Source organism: Benincasa hispida, chromosome 1 (genome assembly GCF_027475165.1).
Source record: "Benincasa hispida cultivar pf3 chromosome 1, pf3_genome.v1.1, whole genome shotgun sequence".
NCBI lineage: Eukaryota > Viridiplantae > Streptophyta > Magnoliopsida > Cucurbitales > Cucurbitaceae > Benincasa > Benincasa hispida.
The window spans coordinates 770,293-785,033 of NC_143478.1; positions in this window are offsets into that span (position 1 = coordinate 770,293).

A 14,741-nucleotide genomic window follows, 5' to 3' on the forward strand; every position below is an offset into this window, starting at 1 on the left:
ACAAAGTTGTGCAATGTTGTCACGTGTGGACAAGATTAAGAATCTAATATAAATTTGAATTTTGGTTTTCGATTTTTATTCTTTAACATTTACCTCAACCAAAAGAATCATAATCTAAAATAAATAAATAAATAAACCTTGCGACTCACATCTAGCCATAAATTTGAAAAAGAAAATAATTTAATTTAGTGAAATTAAAAATTATCCAACGAGACATTGCATAGCTTAAGAAATAAGGTACTTATTACTATTATTTATAAGATCGATATATATAACTTTACAACTTTTTAACTAAAAAATGAAATTAAAATTTTGAGATCAAATTTATTTAACAGGGATTAAGCAAAGTGGTAAAAAAAGTGAACTTCAAATTTATTATTAATAATCAACCAAAAATAAAATACCTATCAAACTAGTTCTTGTAGTAATAACAAAGAATATATACTTTTTCTATCTCCATGTTTATAATGATATAAATAATACACTTGCCCTAAATTCTTTTTGGATTGCAACAAAATTCCTTTGCTATCAATAGAGTAACTTTTAAGAAAATGAAAAAAAAAAAAAAAAAAAAAGGAAGAATTCAATAATAATAGAAAAAGACTTTCTTAATAAAATTAAAAAAAAAAAAAAAAAAAGGAAGAATTCAATAATAATAGAAAAAGACTTTCTTCTCCCACTTTTAGATGCTTTCTCCATGAATTACTTACTTTTGATTGCCATTTGTTTGGCTCTTTACCTATACAAAAAAGAAAAAAAGAAAATCAAAAGAACCTAACATGGCCTAAATTTAAAAGCATAATTAGTTAGTTATAAGAGCAAATTATACTCTTTAACCTAAGTAAATATTGCTTATGTTAGAGGGAATATCCAAAAAAAGATAATATAGTTTTTCCCTTGATCATTGGGCAATGTATGTTGAGTGCAATTGCTATAAATTTAGTTTACATTATTTACAATACTTGTCTTTTAAAATTAACTCATTTCAAGGGCTTTTATGCCTATTAGTTACAAGAAAATCCACTTTAGAAAAATAAACAATAATAAATTTTTATGTATTTTTTTTTTCCTTTTTGAAAAAACAAAGCCATTGAGAAAATGTTGACAATTTAAATTTTAAAATTTTTAAAAGTAAAATATTCTCATTGTTAAAAGCTTAATTTGTTTCAACTAAAACTCTATTTATTTCATTTAAATCAAGAATAAGAGACTATTATTGAAAAAGAAAAAGTAGATAAAAATAAAAAGTTTTAGAATCCAAGTAATATATCAACTAAAATTACATAAAATTCTCTTCACCTATAATGATATCAATTTTGTTCTCAATATTTTTAAAAGTCTTTTAACTCCTAATTATTATAGCTTTTTTTCTTTTTTCCAGGAAAAAAAAAAAAAAAAAAACCCTAACATCTTTCTTTTTCCTTTGTCAAAATGGCTAACAAGATTTTAGAAAATTTAATGTTACAATGTAAAAAATTATCTCTATTTATTTTCATTAAAATCAAACCCTAATATCTTTTTTGGTCAAAATAGCTTAACAAAATTTTAGAAATTTGAATCTTAAAATGTAAAAAGATTTATAATAAATCTACTTTGTGAAAGAGTTCTTTTTAATATATTAATTAAAAAAAAAAAGAAAGATAATTTTTAAAAGTATGCTCTTTTGAAATGGATTATGGAAGAACCAAGTGACTCCCATCATGGGGAAGTTGAAAATTGCAATTCCCTTCATTGCATTTACAGTTTTGCCCTTGCCCTCATACACATTTTACACAACCTAAGGATTTACCAACAAGCAAAGGACTATTGATTATGTGGGCCTAAACCCATCAAAGCAAATTAATTAGTTTTGGGTTTTGACTTTTTTGGGTCAATTAGTTTACAAAACAAATTTAGTTAAAGCAATTTCATAATAGGAAACAACAAATTATTGATTGGGTGGCTCCACAATTTTTTTTAGGGTTAAAAATGAAACAATTAATTTTTAGACACGATATTGTTTGTATATTCTAATTAATATTTCAAATTTCAAAGTCGATGAAACAATTGATAGAATGTCTTGATATTGATAGATATTTATGAAAAACTTGTTAATATAAAAAAAATTACAGAAAATATTTTCATACAAAAGAATAGATTTATTGTCGAATTTATTTAATCTATAGGTGCTCGTTTGAATTTAAATTATATAACAAAATTTTTACTTTTGTTTGATTCAGTCTTTTTTTCTAATAAATTGTGTAATTTGTCATTTAGTTAAAAACTTTAGAGAGATGTATCTCCCCTCATCCAAAGATGGGACTTAACTCTAAATTTATGTTTATTTCTTTCTCTTAGGTGACATGGATAAAAATAGAAAAGAACAAATCTAATAACATGTTGGTTGTAATTATTACAATCAATACAAAAATCAATCAATTTACTATTTTTGGGGAGAACAAAGTAATGAATAGCTATGGAAACAATCTCAATGAAAATATAATGTCATTTTTCCATCCCATTCACCCCTATTTCGAATTTCGGGGATTTTTTTAATCCTTAAACGGGTTGATTTTATCAATTTTGATTGTAAAGGTTTAATTTCATCAAATTATACGCTCTAGACTTACTTAAATATTATGAGGAGATTATGAAAGGAAGCCTCGTAGCGTGAGTTGTCGATATGTTTGTCGGAAACTTGATCCATTAATGGTCGAGGTATGGACTATAGTTGAGGGATTGAAGGGACTACTATTTCTTGGGGGCTAAGTTCGATCATTGTTGAATCAGATGGTTTGATGATAATGAGGCCATTGATGAGTCAAGAGGTTAATTTGACTAATATGCGATATGTGGTATAGCAATTTTTTGGGTGTGAGCAAGGGTGGGATTGTGTCATTGTGTATCAATTCAAACATATTAGGTGCTTACAGAATCAAGTGGTTGACCATGAGGTTGATTGGACGATTAGTGAAGTCCGCCCTCAAGTGTAGTGAGAGAATTTCCTACTTTGGATCCGTTAATTTTCTGAAGTGGATTATTGCACTTCCAATTTTTGTTAACTTTGTTGGGTGTTGTTTGTCTAAAAAAAGAAGGAAAAGTATTAAAAATAAAATTCTTACCATTGATTCAATTTTTTCTAATTTACCACTAATTTTAGTGGTGTAAAAATATTCTTAAACTCGTTAATTTTAATAAAATGAAATTTTGCGCATAAATAAGTTTGACCAACATACAACGTAATTATCGAATACCTTTTCCATTCTTCATAAATACTAAAAAAGAAAAAAAAGAAGTTCTATACCTTTTTTTTCTCTAGAATTTTGTCCATTTCATATCATAAGATATATTTTATATTTTGTTGAACTCACAAGAGAGTTTTTTAATGATATTTGAAGCGAGGATTGACTAAATGGCCAAAGTTGCAACTCTTTAAAAATTTAGAGGTACAACACTTGTCTAAATTTGAATTACATTGATGAAATTGAAAGTATGAAATTAAATCTGGTACAACTTGACTGGAGTCAAAAATTGATTTTTTTCCCTACAAATTTTATCATTTCTACTTCTAATTTAAAAAATCACATCTTATATTAAGGAACTCGTATTTTATGATGATATGTATGATTAAACTATATCACATTGATTAAAAGGAAAAAAAAAAACTATATCACATTGTAATTTTCATTTCTATAACATTGTGATTTAGATGTGGGTAACAAACTTTTTGTACAAATATGACATTACAATTTTATGGTAATTCATCATGATTTATGTTACTTGAAAAAGAAAGTGGTAATTTATTGTTATTATTATTTCAATTTTTTAAAAAAAGGGGATTGAATTGCAAACACCCATCAAGGCTTAAAATTTGCTGATCTTTCAAGTCATTGGGGTGAAGAGGCCAAAGGCAAAGATTTACTTTTGTAGCCTTTATTTCCACTCAATTAAATCTCTTTATTCATATAAATTAAAAGTTAATTGATGGATTTTGTAGGCCAAAAAACTTTTGCTACCAACAATAATTTCAGTATGTTGGATGGGCTCTTTCTCTCTTTTTAATTCTTTTTTTGTTGGTTGTTAAATTTTCTATATACTTATTTTACATATATAAAAGTAGTAAATAGAACAAACCAACCAAAATGTTTGTGTATCTTAAATTTGTAATTTAACCAAAAAAAAAAAAGAAAAGAAAAAACACACCCAAACTTTGTGATTTTACAAAATCAACTAAAACTCTGTTTAATAAGCATTATGGTTATGGTTACTTTAATATGTAAAGAAACGTTTATGAATTTCACAATTTCTTTAAAATGAAAACTTCAAAAAACGAATTTAACTCATAGATTAAAATTTAAAAGAGAATGATTTTTTTTAAAAAAAAAATAAAATAAAATTGATAGATAAAATGAAGGGGATAAATTGATTTAATGCCCTTATAATTGAAGACAAAGTGTGATTAGCATAAATCCATGGTTGTCTTGAGTCTTTATTTCTTCTGTTAAAAAGCACAACAACAATTAATTGAGGCTTTTGAGCTGCCTCCCATTCACTAATTAATTGCATCTTGGCCACCCACCATGCCTTGTCTCAAAATTACCCACACATTCTTCCCTTTTACAAATAAAATTTCCCCATTTCAATGTTTGTGACCAAAATAAATAAATAAATCCCATATGTCAATCAACATAAAGAATTACCATTTCAATGGGGTTTTATTTTCCTTTGAGAAAATAACTTATGCATATTAGTTTCTTTTCATAATAATCAAACTTATTTTCTTTCCTTTGTTTAAAGTGGGAAGGAGTGGGTGGAAAACAATAAGATAAACTTTTAGAAGAGGTCTTATAGGTTAAAAACACCCTTTAATTTTTAGGTTCACTTAAACCTAACTCAACTAATTAAGATATATATTTTTATCAATTAATCTCACATTTACATATTGTTGAACTATTAAAAATTAAATAGTTAACTTCTAAAAGTTGTTACTTTGCATATAATTTTTAAAGGGCACATCTATTTTAAGGACGGTAACAAAATGTGAACCCTTTTTTTTATCCTTATTCAAATTCAAATCTACCTCGATTTAGTGCGGTTAAATGTTTGAGTATGTAAGCCTTCCACGTTACATCTGAAAATTCCCGCAAAAATATATAAAAGCAAAAATTTTCAAAGAATCGAGTTTTATCGACATCAAAATAAAAATTAAAAAATATGTATGTATGTAAGTATATATATGTATGTATTGACAAAACAATAGGAAGTTTATGAAGTGGTTGGCATTAAAATTAAGTAAAAGGAAAAAGGAGAAAAAATTGGAAGAGTCAAAACATCAAACACTTTGGTATGCATTAGATTGACAAAGGGACATTTGAGTTCATACATTTAAAGACAAAACAACTAAAATTTTTTTTGGGGCTTTTCATTTAAAGCCTATGGTTGAATTTTCTAAACTCTTTAGGCCACAGCATTTGTTTGAATTCAACCAACAAATTTGAACTAAAAAAAATGAGAGGAATAAATGCAAATGAATAAGTTATAAGTGGGAGATTGCCAAATGAAGTTAATAGGCTATAAGGCAGCATATAAAGGCCGATTTATTTGGTGAAACTCATATGTCTATAGTTGTTGTTGTCAATTGTCAATTGAAATTTTGGCCCCAAAAAAGAAAAAAAAAAGGCCAAAACCTTCCTTTTACCTTAACTAGTACATTTAGTGTGTCCTTTGCTACTTTCTTTTTTCCTTTTTATATTGGTGAATGTGTTTGTAGTTTTGATCCTACGTTAATTATTGGTTCACGAAAGGACAGAGAGAGAAATCGTTGACCTATGCTCATATCAAATCTGACTTAGATGTTAAAAATACTCTTAAAGTTTAGATAAATGATTATCAAATGACACTTAATTGATTATCAAACGTGATCTAAGAAAAATTCTCCACAAAACTCTGCATATATTTAATGTAATTAAATATTATATACATTTATATGTAACTAAATATTTATGGAAAGTTCAACACAAGCATATCTCAACGAATATAAAATATGCATTTTCGATAAGAATATAAGAGATTTGAATCCCCATTTCATTCCTATTGTTTAATAGATTATGTATCATGGTGGTAGTATTTTTCTTTAATGTTTATTCCGCCGCCCCCGTTTTTAGTTTTTTAGATATACAAATCAATGCATTTCTTTAGTTTAAAAAAAGAGAAATTCTTATAAATTGAAAAATCTCAAAAATATTTACATTTTATTTTATTTATTTATTTTTTAACCGTAGAACATATAATAAATATGAAAAATCTAAATATGACATCCTAATTTTAAATGATTTATTTTTTTTTAAATTCGTGTTCAAATAAAATTGATACCCATTGTTTAGTGGGAATTCCACTCCCACTCATTTTCATATTATCCAATTTCATGATTTTGGTTATTTTATGTTTTTAGTGATTTTATTTTATAATTTTAGTTTTTATTTATTTATTATTATTTATATAAAAATATTATTATATTATATTTTTCATATTTGTATTCTCCTTTTGCTCTTAATTTCATAACATTTATTAGTTTTTATAATATTTTGTTTTTAAAAAAAAACAAGACACTAAAAATAGATTAACTTATTTATTAATCTAATAGTATAGATGAATTTATTAATCTATATACCATTAAAGTAACTATGGGGGAAACATTTGATTTTCCTTTTTACCCTTTTTAGTTAATGATTATTGAGATATTTTGTGTAATTTCACATTTATTTTTTTAGAAAAATCTTTATCTCTAATATCTACTTCACATTAAGTAAAGAGAAAAAAAAAATAATAAAAACACATTTTATTCTCTAATTGACGAAAAATATTTTTTAAAAAATCACATTTTATCTTTCATAATCTCTACTTCTCTTTAAATAAAAGAAAAATATATTTAAAAAAAGTCATATTTTATTCTCTAATCTCTTACTCACAAATTTTGTTATAAAAAAAAAATCACATTTTATTTCTAATATCTACAAGTTAAATAAATGTGAAAAAAATAAAAAACAAATCACATCTTATTCTCTAATATTAAAAAAATAACATTTTGTCTCTAATGATCTCTATTTCAAATTAAATGAAGGGTTTTTTTTTTTAAGAAAAAGATAAAATCAAATTATGCTTTGGGATTTTTTAAAATTTATAAATAGTTAATTTCAACCTCTCATTTTTTATCGGGTATTTTTTTTCATTTTTAATTTTGTTAACGGGCTCTCTCTAACTTTTTTCTTTTTTTTTTTTTTCTTTTTTTTTTTTTTAATGGAAATTCAAAGTGTAATTTCTATGTTTCAAGTATCTCTTCTATCTTCTATCTTCTATAGATTTCTATGTTTCAAGTATCTCTCCTATCTTCTATAGGAATATCACCCCTCTCTCTTTTTTGTTTAACACATGTCATTTCTTTTTTTCAATTTTTTCACTTTTCAATATTGTAAAAACATATAAAGTGATTTAATGTAATTTTTTTTATATCTATTTTTGTATTTTTTTTTGTATTTTTTTTTTATATACGCAATGCAACAGATCACCTATTGATCCTCTCATATAGAGTGATTTAATGTAGCTTTATATATATATATTGTAGCTTTGTATACACTATTGATCCTCACACATTTAAGAGGGTGAAGAAAATATCTTGCTTTTGAGGTTCAAGAAATTTTCAAGCAATTTAGAAACAAAGTGACAGAGAAGAGAGTGATTGTTTTAATGCTTTTGTAGTTTTTTTTTTCACGTTTTAATTTTTGTAAATGCACACCAATGAGTTCAAGAGTTTATAATAATTTTTACCTACTTTTTTATTCTTTTTAGTTTAAAATCAAGAAGAAGATTGTTGCAAATAAAAAGAGATTAAGTTTTTAGGGTTTTTGTTTGCATAGATTTTTTTTTTTGTTGAAATTAAAATTTGAAAAAAATTGAAATAATTGGGAGGATAATCAAATCATCTTTTTTTTTTTAATCAATTAAGAAAGAATCATTATGAAATTTTATATAAAAATAGAAACACAATTATATTTTATTTTAATTAAAGTTTGAAATTAAAAGGATAATCACATCATTCAAATCAATTAAAAAAATTAAATATAGAAAAGATTATAATGAAAAAAATAATAATTTAATTTAAATTAAAGTTTAAAATTAAGAAAATAATTAAATCATCCAATCCAAAATAATATTTTTTAATTTAAAGATTAGAATTAAGAGGGTAATTAAATCATCTATAATTTTTTTTATTAAATAAAAAGTAGGAGGGCAATCAAATCATCCAAAAGTTTGTTTGTTTTTTTTTTTTTTTAAAAAAAGGATTATCACGAAATAAAAAATAATGATTTAAATCAAAATTTGAAATTAGGAAGATAATCAAATAATCGAAATTTAAAAATTAGCTAAAAATTGATTATCACGAAATTGAAGAGATAGACAAAATTAAGAAGATAATAAAAAAATCCAGATCTAAAAATCAAATACATTTTTTGAACCAAGTGACAACGTATTTTTTAAAATAAAAATAATAATAACAATAATAATATTTTTATTTATATTGAAAATTGAAATTAGAAAGATAATAATTTTTTTAAAAAAAAATGATACACAATATTTTCGTTTATGTATTCTTTTATACATGTTTAGTTTATATATTCTTTTATAATATATTTTATACCCAATTAAAATAATTGTTGATTTTGCCATTCAACTTCCAGAATTTTTACAAAAAATATTTAGTGACTTATGTAAAAAATAAAACTCTTTTATTTATAAATTAAAGTTGTATCATTAAAATTTTATCATTAATTAATTTTATTTTTAAACTTTATGCAACACCTACCACACTAAGTATTATCGAATTAGTTAACAATAAATGACTCTCTTACCATCATTTAAAAAAAAAAAAAAAAATACTCTTACGATATAGGCCCCCTCCCCCCACCCCCCCCCCCCCCCCAAAAAAAAAAATCTTACGTTATATATTAAATTAGCAAAAAACATTTTTTTTTTTTTTAAGAACGAAGAATATGTCTTTGAACGTAAGTAAAAAACTATTCTTATTTTTATAATATATTATTTAAAATTGAAGTAATCAATCACATTTGATTAATCAAATGAGTTAGAATTACAAGTTTAGTTTTTGAACTTTTAAGTTTATATATATTTGATCTCTAAGTTTTAAAAACAATATAATAAGTTTCTAAATTTTTAATTTTGTACTCCATAGGTTCTTGACATATTCAAACATTTTAAAAATTAGTCTTATGTCTATGCAACTCTAAATTTTCAATTTTGTATACAATAAACGTATGTAAGTTTTAAAAAATGTCAAATAGTTCATTGACTTGTGGATACACAAATTTGAAAATTCATAGACTTATTGGACACATAGTTGATAAGAATCTATCAGACAATTTTTTAAATTCAGAGATCCATGAAGAGAAAATTAAAAGTTGACATTTGTAAAGTTCAGGAATAAAATAAACACAAAGTTAAAAGTCAAGAGAATAAACTTGTAATTTAAACAAATTAAATTCTATATATTTTATTATTGTTGAGTTAAACCTTTTAGTAGAGAACATATATCTAAACTATTACTAAGATTTTATGTTATATGCTTTATTTTGAATATATATATATATATATATTTAATATTTATATAATTTATTAGTTGACAAATCATTAGTTAATTATATAGTAAGTTTATATAGAGAGAAGGAAAAAAGAGATTTTTTAATTAAAAAAATGGTAGGTCATAGTCATATACTCATCAAGTGATTTAAGGAGTTAATTAAAGACTATTGACATAAACTTAATTGATTTTCTTAACCAAAAGGGAGGTAGAGCATTATAATGTATTTGATTTTAAAGATTTGATTGTTAATAGATGTGAATGTGAGCCCCACGAGTTGATTGTTTTGATTGTATACCTAAGTTAATTTGATGTGAGGTGGATTGAACTATGTCTCATCTAATTTAAAACTTATATTTACATTTTATAATATGGTAAATTATCAACGAGTTAAATGACAATTTCATTTTAAACGTCGAGATTAATAATACAATTTTATATTAATTAAATTATATTTTATTGGTCTCATTTCGTAAAATTATTAGAATATGTTAAATTCAAAATTCTATCTTTTCATATCATCATCGGGATCCTATATAAAATCAATATTAATCATATAGAGAGAGTGCAGTGATAACATCACATGTGCAGTTGATAAAACACTCATAAATAGTCTCTAAAATGGAGACTATCTATGAGAATGTTATCAATTCATAGACTATTTATGAGGTTTTATCAAATCATAAGAACTAAATTCTAACTTTTTTGAAATCACAACGACCAAATTTATAATTATATTATATATATAAATTAATGAATACATTTGGATCACAATATCAACTACATATCTACCAATATCTTTTTATCATTAATCACAATTACAAATTGGTCCAATCTCACATTGTTATACAAAGAGATCCATTTAAACTTCACTTAAATCATCCATACAAGATAAGATTACACTCAATCATATATGGGTCTTTTAAGAAAAAGAGCCAATAAAGACATGGTTGTCCATGAATTGACCTTTTAAGAATATAATAATAATAAAGTTTAAAAAGTACTTTATCCTTAAACTTTCATATTTTTTATTTCTAAAATTTTGTATCACATTCATCAAAATTTTACTGTGAGATTGCATCTACTCATATTCTAAACTACAATGTTATTTGTAGTATCAAACAAAGTATATTACAAGAGGAAAGAGGACCAAATATCAAATGTAAGATAGAGGAATAAAACTAAATATTATGACAAACTGCAAAAAAAATCATTTTGAAAATATGGTGGTAATTATAATTATATACACAAACTTTCAATTGTTAAAATCGAACTCTCAAACTTATAGTGTAGTATTGAAATTGAACCCCTTAAAATTTACATTATTATAGAAATTATAATGATTGTATCAGTTTGAGGGTTCGATAATTTTTTATCATTTAAAAGTCTAATTTCTATAATTATTGTAAGTTTGAGAGTCCAAATTTTAATATTGGTAGAAGTTCGAGAGCCATTTTTTACCATTTAAGAGAGTAATTGTAACTACCACCATACTTCAAGAATGATTTTTGTAATTTACCCGTAAATACTAAAACAAATCTAAAGTGTAAAATAAAATAGAGATATTAAAGGTGAAAAATCAAACCAAGATTTAAGTCTAATAATAACAATAATAGAGCAAATATTAATGAAAATGAGGCTTGATGCTATACCTAATAAGAACATGTATATTACAAGATGACCCAAATTGCTCCCAACCAACATAAATTCTGCACATGGGAAGTCATTTTAGAAGCACCAAAAGTTAATTAATTAATTATATATATAATTATAACTAGTAAAATAAAATAAAATAAAGAAGTGTTCCACAATATTTGATTTGGCACCAATCATTTGGAATTTTACAAAAATCCCCCCACACTCTCTCAAAATTCTAATCATTTGATCATGTGTGGGTGCAAGGATAGTTTTTTTGGGTGTTTCTTGCCTCCACATTTACTTTTTCTAAAAGTTTTTTTTAAAATAGTACAAAAGTACCTATCCAAAACTTTTATTTTCATATTATCTTCTTTCATTATTTGTCACAAAAATATAATTTTAAGAATGATAATAAATTGATATATCATTTACGTGTCTAAATTTGAATAAGAATGATAATTACTACCATAATATAGGAAAATTTTTCGAATATATATATATATATATATATATATATATATTTTTATCTTGTTGTGTGGATTAGATCAAATTTTTCTGTCTTGCTTGATCATCATCATGCATGCAAAAAGGCATAGCTTGATTGAATATTGACCATTTAGCCCTTTTTGCATGCTTGCCCCATGTGCATTCTGGAACCAATTAAAGCCCCACTTTCCATTTCATATCCACACATTTGTTTATTTTTAGATTTTTTTTAAAAAAAATTATTTCCCTTTTTCAAATATGGCATATTTTGAACTATTTATATTTTTCATAAATATTCATATGTAATTTTAAAAGCCATTTGTCATTTGGAAGGTCTATTAAATGAGACTTAAAACCAATAATATAATAAATGTCATGTGGAAGAAATTTATTCAATAGGTCATCCTAACATATTTGAGTAAAGTTATATTAAGTTTTCATAGATAAGTTTGATGTTTGTTCCAACTATAGTAGACGATAAGTAATGAAAATCCTGAGTCAAAACGACGTAAGCTTAAGTTTTTGAAATTAACATTAATTAAATTAAGTTTTAAATTAGGAGTTGCACACAGGTGGTGAATTAATATCGATTATCTAGTTTTATATAGAAAGGAACTAAATAATATACAATCAGTATTATTCAAGTCCACACAGTTTGAATTTTGTTATTTTGTCCATGTAGATACAAAATTGTATTTTTGTCTATATTGTTTTGATTTGTGTTGAGTTTAAATTGTAGCGCCTCGCTCAGGCGGTGACTAGTCATGAAAATTTTATGCATGTTTGAGTGGATGATTCTTCTTCTAGCTTAGATGGGGCGTGGCCTCTTATTTGGTCGGATGGGTTGCCTGTATTGTGTTTGAGAAAGTTGTTATGAATTTGGTTGGTTGGTTGTTGATTTCTAATTCATTGGGAACGTAGTGTTGTGCTGAAATTACGGGGAAAGAAAAGAAAAGTGAGGATTGAAATTAGTATTATATAAAAAGAAATTGGTTAGTTAAGCAGAGATTTGCGGATGGATGAGATTTGGGCAACTGGAGAACGTGGAAGAAAGTGGGGCCCATGACTGACCACATAAATGCGCCATCAGAGATCCGCTCACGTGGCCGACCCGCTTTGCGCCTCTTTCATCCCTACGGTCCCACTCTCTCTCCATTCTTAGGTGGTAGAATTACTCACAAATAATAACTTTAATTTTTCATTTTTCAAATTTAGCTCTTTTTTTAATTTTTAAATATGGCGAAATCTTTCCTAATCCTATATTAAGTCTTATATATTTTCAATTAATATATCTTTATGATTAAAATTAATATATTTTTCACATTCTACTTTTTTTTTTTTATACAAATTTTAATCCTTCTCAAAATTTAAAAATCAAAGTGCAATAACATCCATCTACAAAAATTCATTTGATAATTGGTATTTTCATTTGAAAATTTTAAATTGAGTTAAAGATTTGCAAAATTACGTAAGATTTTGATATAAATATTTATTAAAGATAGCCAACCAAATTGGGGTAAAATTCGAGAATATATAAGATTTCATATAAGATTTAGGAAAATTACACAATATTTTAAAAATTAGTAGAATCTCGAGGTAAACTATCTAATTTTTTAACTAGGTCCACCTAAGATGTACTAGAAAAAACTATTTTAGGTTAAAATTAGTTTTAGTCTCTAAACTTAGAAATAACAATTTAGTCCCTAAATTTTAGTTCATAATGATTTAGTTCCTGAACTTTCAATTTTGTAACAATTTAGTTCTTAAACTTTAGTATGTAACAATGTAATTCTTATAATTTCAAATTTATAACAATTTAATCACCACCAATTAACGTGAAGACTCAATGAGCTTTCTTACACAAATAAACCGTTAAACTAATTAAAGACTCAATATTTTTATTAAATACAAAGTCTAAATTATAAAATAATACAAATTGACATTCAATTTTGTTTTTTTAAAAGGTAAAGACTAAATTGTTACAAATTTGAAAATATAAAAACCAAAAAATTATATACTAAAGTTCAAGCAAAATTGAAAGTACGAGAACCAAATTGTTACAAACCAAAGTCTAGAGACTAAATCGTTACTTTCATGAAAGTTCAGGGACCAAAAGTGTTTCTAAGCCTTATTTTATTTTAGACTTCACTATCCATTTCTTATATTTATATATATGTTGGGGTTGATGCCCTAAATCTCATGAGTCCTGTATTTGTAATTTTTTTGTACAAACAATTTATTTATTTAATAAAGTTTGAGGTATTTTATTCGACATTCAGTAGCATTAACAAACAAAACCAATAAATAAACATCAAAGGTTATCTTCTGTAGCTTAAACAGGTATGTAGAGACATACAAATGGATTATGTTTAAGTGATAACTTGAACGATCTATAGTAGATGGGTAAGTTTGGGTACCTTATCCTTGTGACATTACGAATACGACCCGCTTTGTAGATATTACAATTGTTGTAAAGTTCTACAAATATTTTGATCATGATCATATTCATGTAGAGATATGTGAGCAGGGTGTTTTATATAAAAGGGTTTGTATAAGATCAAACCATGAAATGAATAGTCTAATTATATAACACTATTAATAATAGAGGCTTACATTTCACTAAGATGGCCATATGTGATATGACCTAAATTCTGAGTGAGTTGTGAACTCCTACCTCTGAAGGCGGTCCTTTGAGTTGCATGAGTGAATGCCAACTCAATATGCCTATCATTTTAAGGATTCGTCTGATTGGGGAGTTGGAAACACAACTACAAAAGACGGAATTCACTCATTCCCTAATGTCGGGGTAAGTAGATAAATTTCTCCTTAAAGACTGATTCCGGGGCTTAAACAATGTGGTGTCACACCCTCTCTTTGAAAGGGGTTTGGTCATAGTTGGACTATGACTTATTGTTTATTAGAAGAATAAGTGGCACTTAAAGAGTTAGATATAACTATATGGGCATAACGGTAATTTTGGCCTAGT